Source organism: Eumetopias jubatus, unplaced genomic scaffold, assembly GCF_037043125.1.
Source record: "Eumetopias jubatus isolate StellerSeaLion01/CBP00866 unplaced genomic scaffold, mEumJub1_p1.0 scaffold_16, whole genome shotgun sequence".
Classification (NCBI taxonomy): Eukaryota; Metazoa; Chordata; class Mammalia; order Carnivora; family Otariidae; genus Eumetopias; species Eumetopias jubatus.
Genome location: NW_028274822.1, coordinates 54,779,035 through 54,802,013, shown reverse-complemented (window position 1 = coordinate 54,802,013; position 22,979 = coordinate 54,779,035). Strand labels below are relative to the sequence as shown.

The following is a 22,979-nucleotide window of genomic DNA, read 5'->3' as shown; positions in this document are numbered from 1 at the left end:
GGTACCAAAAGATTGGGATTATGCCCTGCATATTTTCAGACCACACTGCTTTGAAACTAGAACTCAATCACAAGAGGAAAGTTGGAAAGAACTCAAATACATGGAGGCTAAAGAGCATCCTACTAAAGAATGAATGGGTCAACCAGGAAATTAAAGAAGAATTTAAAAAAATTCATGGAAAGCAATGAAAATGAAAACACAACTGTTCAAAATCTTTGGGATACAGCAAAGGCAGTCCTGAGAGGAAAGTATATAGCAATACAAGCCTTTCTCAAGAAACAAGAAAGTTCTCAAATACAAAACCTAACCCTACACCTAAAGTAGCTGGAGAAAGAACAGCAAATAAAGCCTAAACCCAGCGGGAGAAGAGAAATAATAAAGATCAGAGCAGAAATCCATGAACTAGAAACCAAAAGAACAGTAGAACAGATCGACAAAACTAGGAGCCAGTTCTTTGAAAGAATTAACAAGATTGATAAACCCCTGGCCAGACTGATCAAAAAGAAAAGAGAAATGACCCAAATCAACAAAATCATGAATGAAAGAGGAGAGATCACAACCAACACCAAAGACATGCAAACAATTATAAGAACATAGTATGAGCAACTCTATGCCAGCAAATTAGACAACCTGGAAGAAATGGGTGCATTCCTAGAGATGTATCAATTACCAAAATTGAACCAGGAAGAAATAGAAAACCTAAACAGACCTATAACCACTAAGGAAATTGAAGTAGTCATCAAAAATCTCCCAACAAACAAAAGCCAAGGGCCAGATGGCTTCCCAGGGGAATTCTACCACACATTTAAAGAAGAATTAATACCTATTCTCCTGAAACTGTTCCAAAAAATAGAAATGGAAGGAAAACTTCCAAACTCATTTTATGAGGCCACCATTACCTTGATCCCAAAACCAAAGACCCCACCAAAAAGGAGAATTACAGACCAATTTCCTTGATGAACATGGATGCACAAATACTCACCAAAATACTAGCCAATAGGATCCAACAGTACATCAAAAAGATTATTCACCATGACCAGGTGGGATTTATCTCTAGGCTGCAATGTTGGTTCAACATCCACAAATCAATCAACGTGATACAGTATATTAACAAAAGAAAGAACAAGAATCATATGATCCTCTCAATAGATGCAGAAAAAGCATTTGACAAAGTACAGTACCCTTTCTTGATCAAAACTCTTCAGAGTATAGGGATAGAGGGTACATACCTCAATATCATAAAAGCCATCTATGAAAAACCTACAGCAAATATCATTCTCAATGGAGAAAAGCTGAGAGCTTTTCCCCTAAGTTCAGGAACGCGGCAGGGATGTCCACTCTCACCACTGCTATTCAACATAGTATTAGAAGTCCTAGCCACAGCAATCAGACAACAAAAAGAAATCAAAGGCATCCGAATCAGCAAAGAGGAAGTCAAACTCTCACTCTTTGCAGATGATATGATACTTTATGTGGAAAACCCAAAAGACTCCACCCCTAAGCTGCTAGAACTCATACAGGAGTTCAGTGAAGTGGCAGGATATAAAATCAATGCGCAGAAATCAGTGGCATTCCTACACACCAACAACAAGACAGAAGAGAGACAAATTAAGGAGTCGATCCCATTTACAACTGCACCCAAAACCATAAGATACCTAGGAATAAATCTAACCAAAGAGGCAAAGGATCTGTACTCAGAAAACTATAAAATACTCATGAAAGGAATTGAGGATGACACAAAGAAATGGAAAAAACGTTCCATGCTCATGGATTGGAAGAACAAACATTGTGAAGATGTCAATGCTACCTAGAGCAATCTACACATTCAATGCAATCCCCATCAAAATACCATCCACTTTTTTCAAAGAAATGGAACAAATAATCCTAAAATTTGTATGGAACCAGAAAAGACCCCGAATAGCCAGAGGAATGTTGAAAAAGAAAAGCAAAGCTGGTGGCATCACAATCTGGACTTCCAGCTCTATTACAAAGCTGTCATCATCAAGACAGTATGGTCCTGGCACAAAAACAGACACATCAATCAATGGAACAGAATAGAGAGCCCAGAAATGGACCCTCAACTCTATGGTCAACTCATCTTTGACAAAGCAGGAAAGAATGTCCAATGGAAAAAAGACAGTCTCTTCAACAAATGGTGTTGGGACAATTGGACAGCCACATGCAGAAGAATGAAAGTGGACCGTTTCCTTACACCACACACAAAAATAGACTCCAAATAGACCTAAACGTGAGACAGGACTCCATCATATCCTAAAGGAGAACAGAGGCAGCAACCTCTTTGACCTCAGCCGCAGCAACTTCTTCCTAGAAATATCGCCAGAGGCAAGGGAAGCAAAGTCAAAAATGAACTATCGGGATTTCATCAAGATAAAAAGCTTTTGCACAGCAAAAGAAACAGTCCACAAAACCAAAAGACAGCCAACAGAATGGGAGAAAATATTTGCAAATGACGTGTCAGATAAAGGGCTAGTATCCAAAATCTATAAAGAACTTATCAAACTCAACACCCAAAGAACAAATAATCCAATCAAGAAATGGGCAGAAGACATGAACAGACATTTTTCCAAAGAAGACATCCAAATGGCCAACAGACACATGAAAAAGTGCTCAACATCTCTCATCATCAGGGAAATCCAAATCAAAACCTCAATGAGATACCACCTCACTCTAGTCAGAATGGCTAAAATTAACAAGTCAGGAAACGACAGATGTTGGCGGGGATGCGGAGAAAGGGGAACCCTCCTACACTGTTGGTGGGAATGCAAGCTGGTGCAACCCCTCTGGAAAACAGTATGGAGGTTCCTCAAACAGTTGAAAATAGAGCTACCATACGATCCAGCAATTGCACTACTGGGTATTTACCCCAAAGATACAAATGTAGGGATCCGAAGGGGTACGTGCACCCCAATGTTTATCACAGCCATGTCCACAATAGCCAAACTGTGGAAGGAGCCAAGATGTCCATCGACAGATGAATGGATAAAGAAGAGGTGGTATATATACACAATGGAATATTATACAGCCATCAAAAGGAATGAGATCTTGCCATTTGCAATGATGTGGATGTAACTGGAGGGTGTTATGCTGAGTGAAATAAGTCAATCAGAGAAAGACATGTATCATATGACCTCATTGATATGAAGAATTCTTAATCTCAGGAAACAAACTGAGGGTTGCTGGAGTGGTTGGGGCAGGGAGGGATGGGGTGGCTGGGTGATAGACATTGGGGAGGGTATGTGCTATGGTGAGCGCTGTGAATTGTGCAAGACTGTTGAATCACAGATTGTACTTCTGAAACAAATAATGCAATATATGTTAAGAAAAAAACGAAGAAGATAGCAGGAAGGGAAGAATGAAGGGGGGTAAATCAGAGGGGGAGACAAACCATGAGACATGATGGACTCTGAAAAACAAACTGAGGGTTCTAGAGGGAGGGCGTGGGGGGATGGGTTAGCCTGGTGACGGGTATTAAAGAGGGCACGTTCTGCGTGGAGCACTGGGTGTTATGCACAAACAATGAATCATGGAACACTACATCCAAAACTAATGATGTAATGTATGGTGATTAACATAACAATAAAAAATTTTAAAAAGAGAAACAACAAAAATAACTAGAATTTTGTTTCTTAAGAACATATTTTGCTGTCAGTAGCATTTAGGTTCTGTCCAAGAATCAATAAACGCAATAATTTTGCTTTTAGTGGATTGAAGTAAATTTTTATCTCTTAGGGCCAATAACATTTCATTTAAATAGTTGGGACTTCTGCAATGAAGTTTATAAGGGATTATAAAGTTAGTGGTAATTCAGTATACAACATGAAGTAAAGGCTGGAGGAATCTTTCAAAATGATTCTCAGCTCTATATTTAAGAAGAGGAGCAAACTGTTTTTTAAGGCATATTCCAAAAGTAGGTTTGGGGTTAGTTTGGTAAAACATTCGTGAGGAGGTCAGACAGTCATTAAGCAAGTTTGTAGTAAGGGCTATTCGGAGTTTAGTACCACCCTATATTCTGAGGAGATTATTATGGAAAATCTCGCCGGGTGTTCAGCCTCTCATGCTAAGGACCGCCTCCCACCTTTGCAGGTGTGGTTTCCTTTGACCATCCATCAAACGTCTGTTTTCCTACTGGTTCCATCATCGGCTTTCTTCTCACTCCACACTCTCTTTTCCTGAACTCCAGCAGACAGCACCACCATAGAGATGGCTTCTTAAATATCCAGCTCAAGTCCTGACAGCTTTCTATCCTCAGCCCAGGAGCTAAATATCAGATCATCTACCAAACATCTCCATTTGTATGTCCTTCTGGTATGTCACATTCAGTGTGCTCCAAACTGACCTGTTGTCTCTGCTGACTAGACTTTCTGCCCCAGATTTACTTAAGTGCCCGTGACTAAAAACCCAGTATCCCCCCAATTCCCTCCTATCTCTTACTTGTGTCCAGTCATTTAAAAAAGAACTTGCTGATCCAGCCTTAACACCTTTTTATTCTTTCCCTCCACTCTATCACCGTTGTCATTCCCTTAGTTAAGACTTACAACTTAAGTCACTTGAGTGACCACCATGACATTTTTAGTGCTCTTTGCCCCCGTCCCATAATTTGTCTAAATTTCCTTAGTTCTGTGTTGAGTACTGATATGACCATGTCACTTTTCCCCTTAAGATTGCCTAATGATGACTGATTGACTCTTTAGATGGGACATAAGGCCACATTATTGTCTTCCATTCTCCCTTCACACCCACATTATATTAAACCAGATAACATGGAGACTTTCTATTACCCAGAGACTCCATGCTCTTGTTCTTCTTTTTTTAAATAGTCTTGTCTCTCTCCCCAAAGCACCTTTCTTCCACTCTTTTCACCTAACTGATCTTTTAAAATTCAGTTTAGTTTTCACCTCCTCTAAGGACCATTTCCTAACTTCTGCTTTTAAAAATAGGTCCACACAGATTTGCGCAGTGGCAGTATCGTAGCCAATGAGGTTTATCCGAGGCGCGATTATTGCTAATTGAAAAATAGGTCCACAAATTCTTTGATATTTCTCCCTTCGAGAGATGAAGCTAATGGGCTAGACTTGGGGACTTGCTTCTAACAAATAAAATAGACAGAAATGACAGTGTGTTTCTTCCAAGAGTAGGTTCATAAAGACTGCAGCTTCCTTCTCGGTTGTATTCTCTATCTCAGATAACTTTTTCTGGAGGAAGCCAGCTACCATATCATGAGGCCCTTTGTGCAGGCTATTGTAAGTACAGTAACCAGTCAGGAACTGAGGCCATCCAACAACCACATAAGTGAAGTTGGAAGCTGATCCTTCCCCAGTAGAGATTTCAGATGAGATCGCACCTCTAGCCAGTGGCTTGACTACTACTTCATGAGAGACCTTGAGCCAGAACCATGCATCTAAGCTGCTTCCAGATTACTGACCCACAGAAATTGGCCATGTTGTGTTATTTATTAAACTGTTAACTTCTAGAGTGATTTCTTAACTTTATCTTCACTCTTATAACACTCTGTGCTTAACTCTATGGAGCCACCTATAACATTGTTGAAATTGTCTGTTAATTATTTTAATTTCCCTATCAGATGGTGAATACCTTGAAAGCAAGAAGTATGTTTTTAAACTACATATTGAATAGATAAATGAATATAGCAGAAGATTCCCACTCTTGAACTTATATTCTATTGAGAATATTACCACATATAGAATAAAAGCAAATAAAAGATGCTCTATAAAAGACTGTAACCTTAGTTGGTACAGATTCCATCCTGCAAGAGTTCAGGGGAAAAAGAGACATGTGCAAGCTAATGGGGTCCAAGGAAGCCCCATGGAGGTGACAATGGAGGTGCTGAACTTGAATAAGATGTGGTTAGACAAAGGAAGGGAAGGCATTCTTAGTACAGGGGCTACTTTTATCAAAGTCATGGTAGGATGAGTATGCTCACGGAAATATTTGAGAGTCCATCAGATCCAGATAGTCTGAAACAAGGAAGCTTATGTGGATCAACATTCAGTATTAAGCAACAAATAAATTAAGCTGAGACCAGATTATGGGAACCTTGAAACAGGGCCCCTGTGATGGTTAATTTTTTTGTGTCAACTTGACTGAGTCACAGTGTTCAGATATTCAGTCAAATATTATCCTGGATATTTCCATGAGGTTATTTGTGGATGAAATTAACATTTGAATCAGTAGACTGAGTAAAGCAGATTACCCTGCCTAACGTGGAGGCTCATCCAATTAGTTGAAGGCCTACATAAAACAAAAAGGCTGAGTGAGAGACAACATCCCCTGCCTGACTGTTGAGCTAAGACACTGCTCTTTTCTGGCCTTTGGACTTGGGCTGAAACAACTCTTCTTGGGTCTTGAGCTTGCCAGCCTTCAAACTGCAACAACACTAGCTCTCTTGGGTCTCCAGCTTGCCTACTCACCCTGCAGATCCTGAGAGTTGCCAGCCCCCATTACTGCATGAGCCAATTCCCTATAATAAATCTCTTTCCATGTATTTATATATCTGATTGGTTGTCTTTCTTTAGAGAACCCTAATACTGACCCTACAATTACTTTCTTCTTCCTAAAGGAAGGAGAAGTAGAAAGTCTTTATTCATTCAAAATTCATTTGTGTGAATTTTGAGGCTATACTTTGGCAGCCCACAGAAAACGGAAATAAAAAAAAAAACTAAAAGTGATAGAGAACACTTTGTCTCACACTGAGAAAATATCCCCAAGAAATATTTTCTGTAATACCTAATGCCATTATAAGGTTTTCAAAAATGTCTTAAAATAATACATTATTTTAAAAAATGCTAAGCTAATATTAAAATGACTAACTTTTATACTTCATAGAGGTGCTGTAGAGTTCATGTTTCTAGTCATATTTGTGATCATTCTCTCTGCATTACAAAAATGGACATTCTTTTTCAGTTACAGTTTAAATGTTTAAAAAATCTAAACGGTGATGTGTCTCTTTTGCATCATAACTGGTGTGGGTGGCCCATTACAACTTTAATCATAATTAGTTGTGTATTCTAGATGCACTGCCTGAGATAATAATAGAATTTAAGGAACAACCCCATGCATCTGCACTTGGACTTCCTTTAAACATTTTTGTTGTAAACTGTTATAAAGCCCTTCACTTCCTCTCCAACTCATTCCTTTAAGGAGGCTCAAGCAGGTGCTGGCTTTGACTAGCAGTTTCTAACCATATTCTTTTTAAACCATCCCCCACTTTTGAAATTACATTTTATTTTAGTGCTAGTTGTCATATTATAGTGGTTGCAGTAACGCTATTGGCAAAAAACATTATCATTTTCCCCCTACATACAAACTAAATTTCTCAGTGCTAATCAAAACTCCCTTGCTTTAAGAACATAAAAACTTTCATTAATTCATTGGGTGAATTGAGTGAGGGAGCAGATGTAGTTTTCAGAAACAGAGGCACCAAGGCCAGTAGAAAGTAAATTGGTCAAGAGAAGAAAAAATCATGCAGAAATTTGAGAGATAAAAGGACAATTTAAATAATGGAACGCTATTACCTGAATTGTGTGGGGGCAATTACTGTTTTCTGGTCTCTGTGGGATAATGGAATTAAAAGTCCAATCAGAACACTGATGATGAGCTGGAGCACTGTTGCAAGTGTAAGAAGTAGATTTCCTTTATTTTCCTTTTTTTAAAATAAAATAAAGCTTTAAGAACCAACCAAAGCCTTAAGTTAGTACCTCTCAAATAAAACATGAGTTTTTTTCCCCTAGATTACTTAAAAATGGGCGCCTACAACAACTAGGTACAATAGTAAGATACTACACTAGGCAGTACAAGAAATAAAAATATGTGATTAGATTTAGTTACTAACCTTAAGAAGTTTCTAACGGCTATTTTCTATTTGTGCTTCAATTAACTTAACCTTTTCTTCTAACGTTGTATCCAGAAGCTCTCTATGAGCTTGACTTTTCCTTCCTCTTCCCCTAGTCTCCACCTAAACGTCTTCCCCGCCTACTGTTCTTCTCCCACTGAATTCCAAGCCATTATCTGTTACAACTAAGCCATACACACAAACAATATACTTACTGCCTTTGATGTTTGCTATTTTACTCCTCCATAGCAACTTACAAATGATTATCTTTTATATACATTATCACATTTAATCATCTTAGCAACCCCTCCATTGGATAAGTAGTATATTGCCCCTAACTGAAGTTACAGTTTTTAGAGTTGAAGAATAGCTAGTTTAAGTAACAAACCCTACAGGAACATCATTTTGCCTCTACCTGAGGGCTTTTCCCCCAGACCATATTGCCCTTCATGAAGGAGGATCATAGCTCTGTCACTGCAATTGTAAAAGTTAGTTTGGGAAAGTAGTTCAAAAACCTATTTATTAACATTGTCTGTTGTAATTTGTAGGCTTCTAAAAAGGAGAAACCAAATTTGCTAAATTCGCTCTTGTCATCACAAACTGTCAAACATTTAGGCATTCAGCAAACGATAAAAATATGCAGGGTAATATCACACCTTTGGACTCTTCAGATAAAGATGATTGTTTTGTATACTTACAATAACAGTAATGCAACAAACTGGATGGAGTTGTTTTGCTACTGATTTTATAGTATAATCTTCATTATGAAACAAATCCTGTAAATAACCTTTGCTTTTTATCTATTGATTGTGCTTTTGTATATCATTACAAACAAGGGTAAGAGGGAAAAAAAAACCCATTATTATTTTTTAAATTTTATTTTATTATGTTATGTTAATCACCATACGTTACATCATTAGTTTTTGATGTAGTGACCCATGATTCATTGTTTGTGTATAACACCCAGTGCTCCATTCAATACGTGCCCTCTTTAATACCCATCACGGGGCTAACCCATCCCCCCACCCCCTCCCCTCTAGAACCCTCAGTTTGTTTCTCAGAGTCCGTAGTCTCTCATGAAAAAACCCATTATTTTATATAAGTTATATTCTTAACACAAAGGCTACATTTTACAGAATGGCACAGAATGAATTGTAAGGTGAATGAATTCTGTGCCATTGATTACTTTTTTCTTTACCATTAATGAGTGAACTTTAAATTTTATAATTTATGTATTAAGGAAGAGGGAATACTATTTTCTAGTTGGCATTTTGTCCAGAAACACACATATTTTATAGGTAATTGAAAAGCCTTGTATTGCATTTCTTCCTCTTGTGTTTGAATGAGGAGAATTAGGGCTTTTTCTGTGTTTATGTCACTTTGAAGTAAGAAAGGCAACTTGTGGCATAGTGGACATAAACTCTAGATCAAGAAATGATGTTGGAAATTATCCTATTTCTAGCAATAGTTGTCCATCAGAGTGATAAATGATTTTTTTTTTGATAAAGACTTTCACAGTGGACTTGTTGGCTAATCCAGCGATAATACAAATGAACCAAACCATGAGTTGTTCTGCCTGTGTCTACATGTGTTCATTAAAAATGCTGTAGGATCATTATCTGAATTATAACTCTTCTAGATCCTGTAATTACTTAAATAAAATTGAAGTATATTTAAGAAAATCAATCTTCTGTCCTACTAACAGGTATAATGTCCTCCTAATGGGATCTCTCGTATCCTCCCTCTGCAACATCCATCTTTTTGATTAAACTTCCTGACCATCTCTAAAGAATGACTAATTTTGTCAGCAGAGTAGCCTCCTCACCTGCTTCTTGCTTAGAGCAAGTTGGGAGCCCAGAGGCCTTACTGCAATTTGAACACTCAGTCCTTTTGAATCTAGACTTAATGACCGCTCTTTTGCTATTAGGCACCTATGGGACTCTGCCCTCAAATTTCCTAGAAACCTTTTTGTCCAGTTGAGAAGGCCTACCAGGAAAAACCATTCTTCCAGGGTTCTTCAAGAAGGGTCTCACAGTCACGCTCTTGGTTTGATCTTAAAATCCTCAGGCCTCATTTTACATTGAGAATATTTACTAACTGGGAAGACTAGAGGTGAAAATATGTATCTTTTTTCCAATCCAGCAATTTATAGGAACCCCCTATATATCTTTGACATTATACTTGCACAATAGTGAGTTCCCTATTAGCTCATCTCTTTAATTCTGTATCACACAGCTAAGAGCAATTAGCTGATGCTTTCGGTATTCTGCCTAGATACCATGTTAACCAATTTCAAAAGCTCATAATGTATTCTTTCTAGCTTTGAAGTCTACGATGATTTGTTTCTAAGTCTTCTAATCCATTTTGTCTGGGTTCATTCATGGATCTTTGATCATCTATGGGACAGGGAATCTGTTCAGACGATCTTGATTGTTTCACATTTTTGGGCTTCAGATGCCTCTAGGCTTCCCTAGGGTGGCCATAGTTGGTACAACTTGGTTTTCTCATCCTCCAGCAGACAAGCTTTTCCATACGACAGTGGCAAGGCTCCAAAAGAAAGAGGGGAATCACATAAGAAATCTTGAAGCCTTTGCAGTACGGTCATTTCTTACCACATTCTTTGGGCCAAACCAAGCCAAGAGGTCAGCCTGTTTTCAAAGGATGGGTAAAGAAATTCCACCTTTTGATGGGAGTCTCTCCAAGGTCACATTACAAAATGCATGTATATGGAAAGGGGTGAAGTTTTTGCAGTGACTCTACCAAAGAGACTTATCTCTTGAAATGTTACATCTACCCCATTCTTCTTTCCTTTCCTTCTAAAACTCTAATAAAACTTTTTCCATGTCCTATAACCTTTATCTATTTTGAATCTTTTTTTCTCTATGTAAATCATTCTACATAATTTCTTTTGGTATATTTCAAGTTTACTATTTACCTCTTCAGCTGTGTCTAACGTGCTATTCAAATTCTCCATTGACAATTTTAATTTTGCTTAAAATTTTTTATTTTTCAGATAAACTTGGTGATGCTTGATAATTCTTCTTCTCTGAATGTTTCTAAGTTCTTCTTTTATAATACACATCGTAATTTTATAATCTGTCTGATTATTCAAAATCTCACACTTTCATAGCTTCAGCTGCTTTCTTTTCTCTGTTTGCTGTCAAGCAGGGTAGCTTGTTTCCTTGTGTGCTTGGTGATTTTTCAATTGTGAGATATTCATTTTCCACTAAAAGTGCTTTAGGGATTTTTTGGAGTATCGGATGATGGTTCATTTATATTTGCTTCTCTCAGGTGGCCAGGAAAATATTAGGAAAAATTATGAACTTAACTCATTGCTTAAAGTTTATTTACTGTAAGCATAATTTGGGCTAATATCCACATGAGGACCTGCTTAAGGATATAACTCTCAAGGATATTTTTACCCCGTTAATTCTGCTCAGGGCAAAGGCAAATTTCCTCTCAGCTTCATAGGAGTTAGGAGAATGGGGCATGTCACTTTAAACAGAAAAACCCAAAAAACCTTATTGAGGATATTTTACATATCATATATTCTACCTATTTCAAGAGTACTGTTTTTTTCACTTGCAATATGTTTTTGAAGCTCATTTATGTTGTGGCATGTATCAGTAGTTTGTTCCTTTATATTGTTGATTAGTATTTCATTCTATGTATATGCCACATTTTGGCTACTAGTTGATAGAAATTTAGATTTTTAATTTTTTGGCAATTATGATTAATGCTGCTAAGAGCATTTGTGTATAAGTCTTCATATGGATATATGCCCAAGAATGGAATTGCTGGTTCTTATGGTGAATCTGTGTTTAAACTTTTAAAGAAACTTCCAAATTATTTCCAAAGTGTTTAAACCATTCCACATTCTACCACTATTATACCAAAATTCCTGTTTTTTTCTACATCCTCATCAATTTATGTTATTGTCTTTTTTTAAAATATAGCAATTCTAGTAGTTTTAATTGGCATTTCCCTATGACTAATGATATTATACATCTTTTCATGTGTTAGCCATATTCATAGCTATTCTTTGATAAAATGCCTCTTCAAATATTTTGCCCATTTTTTATTGAGTTGTTTAACATCTTATGATTGAGGTCTAAGACTATATATATTTTGGGACATTCCTGTATATGTTATGAGTTTTACAAATTTTTTGTGATTTTTACAGATCTTTCCTAATTTCTTGTTTGTTTTTTTCACTTTTTTAAGGATGCCTTTAGAAAGGCAGAACTTTTTATTTTTGGTGAGTCCAATTTATCAGTTTTATGTCTTTGAGATATTGATCTTAATGTCCTATAAAAGAAATATTTGCCTAACCCAAGATCTCAGAGATTTTCTCCTAAATTATCTGCAAAAACTTACTGTTTCCGTTCTTATGTTTAAATATTGGAAAATAGTTTGGTCATTTTTGGCCTTTTGTAATGCCATATATATTTGTGAATCATTTCGCAAATTTCTGACAAGATAGGGCACATTCAGGGTGGTATGGCCGTAGACTCATTTCGCAAATTTCTGAAAAGTACTTGCTGGAATTTTGATAGGGATTAAATTGAATATATAGAGCAATTTGGGAAGAATTATCATCTTAACAGTGTGAGTCTTACAATCCCTGAACGTGAAATGTCTCTCCGTTTAATCAGATCTTTTAAAATTTCTCTCATCAATGTTTTGGACTTGCACATATCCAAGTATTATATTTCTTTTGTTAAGTTGATACATATTTATTTTTTTCAATGATATTGTAGATGAAATATTTTTCTTAATGTTAGATTCATATTTTTCATTGCTAGTAGAGTTTGATTTCTGTGTGCTCACCTTATGTCCTGCAAACATGCTGACCTTATTTATGTTTCTAAACAAGAAGATCATATTGTTTGAGAATAACAATTTCACTTCCTTTCTAATCTAGATCCCTTTTATTTCTCTTCCTTGCCTGATTATCCTGGCTATATTCTCCCATATAATATTAAAATGAAATGGCAAAAGTAGACATACTTGCTTTGTTCTCAGTCTTATGGGAAAAGCCTTCAGTCTTTTACCATTAAGCATGATGATAACTGCAAATTTTTTTTGTTTTTAAATGTTCTCTATTAGTTGAAGTTTCCCTCTATTCAATGTTTGTTGAAAGATTTTATCATGAATGGGTGTTAAATTTTTTAATTGTCTTTATGCATCTATTGAGATAATCATTTGGATTGTGTCCTTTATCTTATTAATATGATATATGATAATTGATTTTCAATTAAGCCAATCTTACAGTCTTAGAATAAATTACACTTGTGTTTAATTTGTATTGTTAAATTCAATTTGCTAATATTTTGTTGTGGATTTTTGCATTTATATTCATGACCAGTATTGGTTTATAATGTTATTTTCTTGTCATATCATTAGCTTTGGTATCAGAGTAATACTGATCTCGTAGAAAGAGCTAATGTATTTCTTCCTACTCTATTTTCTGGAGGAGTTTGTGCAGTATTGGCATTATTTCTTTTTAAATGTGAAGCCATCTGGGCCTGGGCTTTTCTATACAGAGAGATTTTAAATCACTAATTCAATTTCCTTACTTATTATACTTCTATTAAGATTTTTATTTATTCTTGAATTAGTTATGATAATTTGTGTTATGAATTTACCAATTTTATATAAGCAGTCAAATTTGTTAGTATAAAATTGTATTATAGTCATCACTTATAATCCTTTTAATTGTTGAAGGGTCACTGGTGATGTCTGTCTTTTCATTCTTAATTTTAGTAATCTGTGTCTTTTTTTCTGTTTTTTTTTCCCTCTTGGTTAATCTAGCTAAAGGTTGTCAATTTCATTCATTATTTCAAAGAACTACCTTTGATCTAATTGATTTTTCTCTATTTTTGTTGTTTCGTTTTCTATTTTTTGGTTTTTGGCTCTAATCTTTATCATTTTTTTCATTTTCTTTGCCTTGGTTTGAGCTTACCCTTACTTTATGAATTCTGAAGGTGAAGGAAGGCTTGGGTAATTGATTTTCTTTTTAAATACAGGTATATAAACCTATAGGTTTCTTCTATGAATACTTTAAATGCATCCCATAAATTTTTAAATATTTTCATTTTTTCTAGCCTTATTAAGATATGATTGAAAATTGTATATATTTAAGGTATACAGTGTGATATTTTTGTAAATTTATACATTGAAATGGTTACCACGATACACTAATTAACATATGCATCACCTTACATAGTTACCAAGTGTGTATGTGTGTGAGTATGTGAGTGTGTGTGTGTGTTGAGAATACTTGAGATTTACTATCAGCAAATTTCCAGTATATAACACATTCTTATTAACTGTAGTCACCATGACATACATTAAGTCTCTCTAGAACTAATTTATCTCAGAACGTTTGTATTCTTTTCCCTTACCCCAGCCTCTGGCAACCACCATTCTCCTCTTAGTTACTATGAGTTCTTTCATTCTTTCGTTTGTTCATTCATTCGTTCTCTCTCTTTCTCTTTCTCTCCCTCCCTCCATTCCTTTCTTCCTTTGAAGATTTCACATGTAAGTGAGATCATGTGATATTTGTCTTTCTGTGTCTAGCTTATTTCACTTAGCATAATTTCCTCCAGGCTCATCCCTATTATGACAAAGGGCAGGATGTCCTTCTTTTTAAAGGCTGATGAATATTCCATTGTATATGTATACATTTTCTTTATCGATCTGTTGAGGAACATTTACGTTGTTTCTGTATTTTGGCTTCTGAGAATAATGCTGCAATGAACTTAAGAATGCATCTGTGATGGCTGTTGGTTTCCTCAGTGGTAAAAGCTGGCAGGCCCCTGGAGGTCCGTGTGAAGGCAAACACTGTGGAGGAGGTCTGGGGCATCCACAAGGACAAGTGAAGGTGAAGCCTGCTGGGATCCTCCTCAGAGAGGGCCACTGAGAACCTCAGTCACTCCTGCTATGCAGTTGATACTAGTTGCTCCTGCCTTCTGTCTTTGTTCCTAGCCATGTGTAGATATTTCAGCTGTGCTAGTCTCCCCAGTGATCTGAGTGGGATGAAACTCAAGTGGGTTCTTCATGCAGTGCTCTGAAAGGCTGGGGAAACTGGTTACTCACCCTTCTCTCTCAGGCTGAGTTCCCTCTTGGTTCTGGGCAGTGCCAGCCTAGGGAATGGGATGATTCAGAAAAAATTAAAACTGTTCTTCCTACCTCATTGTGCAGTTTTACTCAGGAATTTTTCTACTGTGATACTTCAGCTTCTTAGTTGGACCCCTGAACCTTACAGAAATATTTTCCTTTGTGGATGGGTGTCTAGTTGCTTTTTGTGGGAAACAGAGGCTGCAATCTCCACCATCATGCTGACATCCAAGTTCATTTTTGTATAGTTAAAAATACTTCCTAGTTTTGACTCTGACCTATGAAATTTATTGTTTAATTTCCAGACTTATGTGAAGTTCCCTTCTAATGTTGAAATCAATTAAATTTCATTGTAAATTTCATTGTATGATTTTAATCCCTTAACATTTATTCAGATTTTTTAAAATAATTTTTATTGTTATGTTAATCACCATACATTACATCATTAGTTTTTGATGTAGTGTTCCATGATTCATTGTTTGTGCATAACACCCAGTGCTCCACGCAGAACGTGCCCTCTTTAATACCCATCACGAGGCTAACCCATTCCCCCACCCCCTCCCCTCTAGAACCCTCAGTTTGTTTTTCAGAGTCCATCGTCTCTCATGGTTCGTCTCCCCCTCCGACTTACTCCCCTTCATTCTTCCCCTCCTGCTATCTTCTTCTTTTTTATTTTTCTTAACATATGTTGCATTATTTGTTTCAGAAGTACAGATCCGTGATTCATCAGTCTTGTACAATTCACAGTGCTCACCATAGCACATACCCTCCCCAGTGTCTATCACCCAGCCACCCAATCCCTCCCACCCCCCATCACTCCAGCAACCCTCAGTTTGTTTCCTGAGATTAAGAATTCCTCATATCAGTGAGGTCATATGATACATGTCTTTCTCTGATTGACTTACTTCACTCAGGATAACACCCTCCAGTTCCATCCACATCATTGCAAATGGCAAGATCTCATTCCTTTTGATGGCTGCATAATATTCCATTGTGTATATATACCACCTCTTCTTTATCCATTCATCTGTCAGTGGACATCTTGGCTCCTTCCACAGTTTGGCTATTGTGGACATTGCTGCTATAAACATTGGGGTGCACGTACCCCTTCGGATCCCTACATTTGTATCTTTGTGGTAAATACCCAGTAGTGCAATTGCTGGATCGTATGGTAGCTCTATTTTCAACTGTTTGAGGAACCTCCATACTGTTTTCCAGAGGGGTTGCACCAGCTTGCATTCCCACCAACAGTGTAGGAGTGTTCCCCTTTCTCCACATCCCCGCCAACATCTGTCGTTTCCTGACTTGTTAATTTTAGCCATTCTGATAGGTGTGAGGTGGTATCTCACTGAGGTTTTGATTTGGATTTCCCTGATGCCGAGCGATGTTGAGCACTTTTTCATGTGTCTGTTGGCCATTTGGATGTCTTCTTTGGAAAAATGTCTGTTCATGTCTTCTGCCCATTTCTTGATTGGATTATTTGTTCTTTGGGTGTTGAGTTTGTTAAGTTCTTTATACATTTTGGTTACTAGCCCTTTATCTGATATGTCATTTGCAAATATTTTCTCCCATTCTGTCGGTTGTCTTTTGGTTTTGTGGACTGTTTCTTTTGCTGTGCAAAAGCTTTTTATCTTGATGAAATCCCAAGAGTTCATTTTTGCCCTGGCTTCCCTTGCCTTTGGCGATGTTTCTAGGAAGAAGTTGCTGTGGCTGAGGTCGAAGAGGTTGCTGCCTGTGTTCTCCATTAGGATTTTGATGGACTCCTGTCTCACGTTTAGGTCTTTCAACCATTTGGAGTCTATTTTTGTGTGTGGTGTAAGGAAATGGTCCACTTTCATTCTTCTGCATGTGGCTGTCCAATTGTCCCAACACCATTTGTTGAAGAGGCTTTTTTCCATTGGACATTCTTTCCTGCTTTGTCAAAGATAAGTTGACCATAGAGTTGAGGGTCCATTTCTGGGCTCTCTATTCTGTTCCATTGATCGATGTGTCTGTTTTTGTGCCAGGACCATACTGTCTTGATGATGACAGCTTTGTAATAGAGCTGGAAGTCCGGAATTGTGATGCCGCCAGCTTTGCTTTTCTTTTTCAAGATTCCTCTGGCTATTCGGGGTCTCTTCTGGTTCCATACAAATTTTAGGATTATTTGTTCCATTTCTTTGAAAAAGGTGGATGGTATTTTGATGGGGATTGCGTTGAATGTGTAGATTGCTCTGGGTAGCACTGACATCTTCACAATGTTTGTTCTTCCAATCCATGAGCATGGAACGTTTTTCCATTTCTTTGTGTCTTCTTCAATTTCTTTTATGAGTAGTTTATAGTTTTCTGAGTACAGATCCTTTGCCTCTTTGGTTAAATTTATTCCTAGGTATCTTATGGTTTTGGGTGCAATTGTAAATGGGATCGACTCCTTGATTTGTCTCTCTTCTGTCTTGTTGTTGTCAGATTTGTTTTATGTTCTAGTTTTATACCTTTTTAGAGAATTTTCCATGTGTGTTTGAAAATACTGTATAGTCTGCTGTTTTTAGGTTGTATGATCTATAGCTATATGTTAGGTCTAATCATTTTATAGTGTTGTTGAAGTCTCTTATATCCTTGGTGATAGGCTGTTTCATTGGTCTATCCATTATTGAGATTGGGGGACAGGAGTCTCTACATATCATTGTTAAATTGCCTATTTCTGCCTTCACTTTTGTCACTTTTTGCTTCATGTGTTTTGGGACTGTGCTATTTGGTGTATATTATGTTTATAATTGCTATACCTTCCTGCTCTGTTAATCATTCTTTCATTATAAAATGTCTCTGTTGGTCTTTGGTATTTTTTTATTCTTTAAGTCTATTTTAATAGAAATTAATATAGCTATCACAGCTCTCTTTAGATTATTATTTGCATGACAGATCTTTTTCCATCCTTTTACTTAAATTTTGTTTGTGCTTAGAGTCTAAATTTTGCCTCTTATAGGCAGCTATAATTAGATGTCTCTTATCCAGTCTGATATCCTCTTCCTTTCAATTATTTACATTTCATGTAATTATTGATATGGTAGGATTTATATTATGCACTATTTTATATGTGTTCTATGTGTCTTTTTACTCCCCTGTTCCACCATTTTTTCTTTTTGTGTGTTAAATATATGGTTTAGCATTTGGAATCCTTTAACCTTCCTTTGACTAAAATTCTGAATCATTTTCTTAATGGTTGCTCTGGAGATTATAACACACATCTTAATTTAAGGAAATCCACTCCAGATTACTGTCAGTCTTTATTTCAATAGTACCTAGAAGCTTTGTGCTGGCAGCTCCCACCCCCACTTATATGCCATTATTGTCATTACAAATTATGTCTTTTACAAATTATAAGCCCATCAGCTCATTTTTGTAATTCTCATTTTATGCAGTCTTCTTTTAATCAGTTCAAAAAACAAGGGAGTTTTAGGACACCTGGGTGGCTCAGTCAGTTGAGCGTCTGCCTTTGGCTCAGGTCATGGTCCCAGGGTCCTGGGATTGAGTTCCGTGTCGGGTTCCTTGCTCAGCAGGAGCCTGCTTCTCCCTCTGCTTGCCACTCCCCCCTGCTTATGCTCACTCTCCCTCTCTCTCTCTCTCTGACAAATAAATAAATAAAATTAAAAAATAAAGAAGGGAGTTTTAAAATGTTAAACTGTCTTATATATTTATTTAGGTAATTACTTTTACATTTATTTGTATGGACCTGAGTTACTGTATAGGTCCATTTTTTTCTTAGTCTGAAATACTCCTTTGAATATTTTTTGTTGGGCAAGTCTGTGGGTGGCAAATTCATTCCGTCTTTCTTTATCTGAGGATGTTTTCATTCCGCTTTCATTTTTGGAGGATAGTATTTCTGGATATAGAATTCCTGGTTGACAGTATTTTTATTCATCTCTTTGAATCTGTCATCTTGCTATCTTCTAACCACTATTGTTTCTGATGAGAAGTCTGCTATTTTATTGAGGATCATTGGTAGTTGATCATTTTGCTCTTGTTGCTTTTAAAAGTTTTTTTTTTCTTTGACTTTCAACAGTTTGATTATGATGTATCTGGGTGGATCTTTTTGAGTTTATATCCTTGGAGTTTGTTGAGCTACTTGGAGGTGTAGATTAATGATTTTAGGAAAATTTGGACAATTTTTAGAACTATTTACAATAAATAATTTACAATTATTCAAATACACTTTCTGCTTTTTTCTTCCTCCCTCTTTTTTTCTGGGACTGACATTATGCATATTTTGGTATACTTGCTGGTATCCTGCAGCCCTTTGATACTTTGTTCTGTTGTTGTCATCATCTCCTTCTTCTTCTCCCCCTCCTCCCCTTCCTCCCTCCCTTTCCTTCGCTTCTTCCTCTTCCTCCTCCGCCTCCTCCTCCTCCTCCTCCTTTCCCTTAAACTGAATAATCACTATGGCTTTATCTTCAGGTTTGCTGATTTTTTCTTCTGTCATCTCAAATCTATTGTTGAGTCTATCTTGTGAAATTTTCACTTCTGTTACTTTACATTTCAACTCCAGAATTTCTATGTGGTTATTTTTTTTTTAATTTCTATGTCTTTATTAATATTACTTATTTGGCAGGACAGTTCTTTTCATGGTTTAATTATTTTTGAATATTTCTTTTAGGGTTTTTTTAACATATTTACAATACCCAATTTAAAGTCTACTAAGTCCAACATCTGGACGCCCTCAGAGGCATTTTTAGTTGACTCTTTCCCCCTCTGTGTATGCCATTATTTCTTGTATCTTTGTCAAGAATGAAAATATTACATAATATATTGTAGCAGCTTTGGAATCAAGTTTCTCTCCTCCAGTGTTTTTTGGCTCCCTTCAGTGTGTAGCCACTGAGCTTTTTTTTGTTCTTTGTTTTCTTCTTTTTATTTTTATTCTTCTTTTTACTTTTAAGCCTGGATTCCTAGGGATTGCCCCTGGATCATTATTGCTTAATGGTTCACCAATGATTAGTTAGAAATTTCCTTAAATATCCTTTTTTAAAAAGATTTTATTTATTTATTTATTTGAGAGAGAGAAAGAGAGTACACAAGGGGGAGAGGGAGAGGGAAGGGGCAAGAATCTCAAGCAAACTCTGCACTGAGAGTGGAGCCTGATGTGGTGTTTGATCCCACAACCCTGAGATCATGACCTGAGCTGAAGCCAAGAGTCAGATGCCACCAGGTGCCCCAGAATAGTTCCTTAAATATTGTGACCCAGTAAGTCTTCAGTGTTTTGCCAAGGATACCGTCACATTTCAGACATTTTATAGGTCAGCCTTAACTTTTACTTCCTGTTTGCATAGGGCCTCATGATCAGCCAGAAGTGGTAACCAGGGCCCAGCCTTTTCCCAGTTCTTTCTGGACTTGCCAAGAACCCTGTGAATATGCATAGCCTTCTAGATATTGGCGAACATGTCAGAAATTTTCAAAATACTCTATGGTGAACTAGTTTCTTTTAAGTTTTTGTCCTGTCTCTTGTTTGCCCCAGCTGAAAACAGACTTCGGCAGCTGTGATGTTAAGAATTCCTGTAGGTTGCTATTGATTTTGATAATTCCTTGGGCCTAGAGTTTTTTTCTGTAGAGCCAAGCTCTGAGTCAGATAAAAAAATGACCAATGCCCTGGGATCAGAGATTTTTTTAGGGTGCTGCAAGTGTGGCTAGTATATTGACTGTGCTCTAGGAATGGGACTTCTAACAACTGTCCAAACAGATCAGTCTCTTTTGTTGGTTATGAGGCTGTTGGCTTTCCATGGTTACTGCTTCATGGATCTAGGGAAGACATGGAAGTAACCATAGCCCAAGTTAGCCACAGATCCAACTGTTCTTACCAAATTCAGTAGTCTTTCTTAAATAGGCATTTTTTAGCTTGTTCTATGCTTTTGACTATTCTTTTTTTTTTAAGATTTTATTTATTTATTTGACACAGAGAGAGACAGCAAGAGAGGGAACACAAGCAGGGGGAGTGGGAGAGGGAGAAGCAGGCCTCCCACCAAGCAGGGAGCCCAATGCGGGGCTTGATCCCAGGACCGTGGTATCATGACCTGAGCTGAAGGCAGATGCTTAACAACTGAGCCACCCAGGTGCCCCTGACTATTCTTTTTTTTAATTTTATTTTATTATGTTATGGTAATCACCATACATTACATCATTAGTTTTCGATGTAGTGTTCCATGATTCATTGTTTGCATATAACACCCAGTGCTCCATTCAATACATGCCCTCTTTAATACCCATCACCAGGCTAACCCAGCCCCCCACCCACCCTCCCCTCTAAAACCCTCAGTTTGTTTCTCAGAGTCCATAGTCTCTCATGGTTCATCTCCCCCTCTGATGTCCTGCCCTTCATTTTTCCCTTCCTACTATCTTTTTTTTTTTTGAACATTTAATGTATTATTTGTTTCAGAGGTACAGGTCTGTGATTCAACAGTCTTATATAATTCACAGCGCTCACCATAGCACATACCCTCCTCCATGTCTATCACCTAGCCACCCCATGCCTCCCACCCCACACCACTCCAGCAACCCTTAGTTTGTTTCCTGAGATTAAGAATTCCTCATATCAGTGAGATCATATGATACATGTCTTTCTCTGATTGACTTATTTACCTTAGCATAATACCCTCTAGTTCCATCCACGTCATTGCAAATGACAAGATTTCAGGTTTTTCTGATGGCTGCATAATATTCCATTATATATATACACACACCACATCTTCTTTATCCATTCATCTGTTGATGGACATCTTGGCTCTTTCCATAGTTTGGCTATTGTGGACATTGCTGCTATAAACATTGGGGTGCATGTACCCCTTCAGATCACTACATTTGTATCTTTAGGGTAAATACCCAGTAGGGCAGTTGCTGGGTCATAGGGTAGCTCTATTTTCAACTTTTTGAGGAACGTCCATACTGTTTTCCAGAGTGGCTGCACCAGGTTGCATTCCCACCAACAGACTATTCTTAGGTTTCTGAAGTTATTGGCATTGATAATATTTCCATTATTCATGTTGCTTTTGTCAGGGGAGGAGTGGATTCACTGGGGTCTTCATTTCATCATTCCAGAAGTCTCACTTGCTGTACTCTTTAACATTACAGATTGAAGAACTTCCTCGTGTTTTATTTAAGGAAGGAGTTAAGTAAAAGACCTACTTCTTGGCTCATGGAGAAAAATGTCAGCAAATGCTGTTTAAAAACATCTTTCTAAATGAAATTATACATTGTATGTAATCTGATGGTACTTTTCAGTATCTTATATGTAATATCTGTTAGTAAATCTGACATAGTTTTTGAAAACACTAAGAAAAGTTACATTGATAATGGAAATCTGATCTTTTAAAAAAATTAGCAATGTACTTGGGATTATATTGAAAAAAATTTAAGCTCAAATTATGTAAAGGTAGAACTTTACATTAGTACTTTTCTCAAAGGAATTCTCATGACAAGTATAGGAAGAATGTATTCATGACAACAAAATCTGCTTTATATAATATACATTTGTGAACTAACATGTACATTGTTTTTTTTTTTTTAACTGAGATACACAAATTTACCCATAGGGGAAGATTAACATATTTTAATTAAATATAAACATTATTCTAATTGCTTTTATTTAATGGAAAATATGCTTTCTTACTCTACAGTTGCTTTCATAATTTTTCTATTGTGGAGGATTTTTTTGTACAAACTTTTTTAAGATCTTATTTATTTATTTGTCAGAGGGAGACACAGCGAGAGAAGGAACACAAGCAGCAGGGGTGGGAGAGGGAGAAGCAGGCTTCCCGCCGAGCAGGGAGCCCCATGCAGGGTTTGATCCCAGGACCCTGGGATCATGACCTGAGCCAAAGGCAGGCGCTTAGCGACTGAGCCACCCAGGCGCCCCTTGTACAAACTTTTAATTAAGAATTCAAACTTGATAGTTAATGATGATAAACAAAAATCTTGGGTACGAAAGTAGGTAACTCCTTCCTTTCTCAATATCAAATCCTCCTGT

General features: G+C 37.0%; 1 pseudogene; it reads left to right on the top strand.

The window, feature by feature from the left end:
- Positions 1-4,966: 4,966 nt before the first annotated feature.
- LOC148162275 (U4 spliceosomal RNA) lies at positions 4,967-5,098 on the top strand (annotated as a pseudogene).
- Positions 5,099-22,979: the final 17,881 nt, after the last annotated feature.